Here is a 594-nt window from a genome sequence, read left to right on the forward strand (position 1 = left end):
AATCATATCCAAAAAACTACAAGACTGATAAACAATAATAATGAATAGATTTACTAAAATATCAGAAATGCACGCACAGTGAAACAGAAAGGCAAATGATTAGCCAAATATTATGCAGACTAGTAAACAATAAATCTTATAGATGAACAAAAAGTGGCAGCTGACCAGTTTTACAGTATGATCTTATAAAGCTGGTAATGTTTGTAACTGAAATGCCTACGTGACCATTGAGCATGACTGTACTGAACTTAATCGGTCAAACTTTTGATGCTGATTGTACATTTTCATTAGCTTTAAATATAATGTTGTATCAAAATGAGCTGTCTGTATTGCAAGAAATTTCCAAATAAAAAAAATACTATGTGTATTTAATTAAGAATCCTTATATAGATACACTACAATCCTGAGCATTGCCTCGAAATTCGACCAGCCAAAATTGAAACTACTGACGCTAACAAATGGAAATAATATAACAGACAACAGCAACAGCTTTGCCACCAATGCTAACAACACCAGTATTACTGAGGTAACACTAGTTTTGCCTGTGGGTGTTGGAAGTGGCAGAAGCTTTAATAATGGCTGCATTTGGCAAAG

The 594-nt window shown here is 33.5% G+C and overlaps 1 protein-coding gene across 1 annotated transcript in view; it reads right to left on the minus strand.

Annotated features, from left to right (window-relative positions):
- Positions 1-594, minus strand: part of LOC119591367 (probable serine racemase) — a gene marked incomplete in the record, with an annotated part of 15,061 nt that overhangs the window by 4,843 nt on the left and 9,624 nt on the right.

This window comes from Penaeus monodon, chromosome 28, assembly GCF_015228065.2.
Source record: "Penaeus monodon isolate SGIC_2016 chromosome 28, NSTDA_Pmon_1, whole genome shotgun sequence".
In the NCBI taxonomy this organism is placed as follows: domain Eukaryota; kingdom Metazoa; phylum Arthropoda; class Malacostraca; order Decapoda; family Penaeidae; genus Penaeus; species Penaeus monodon.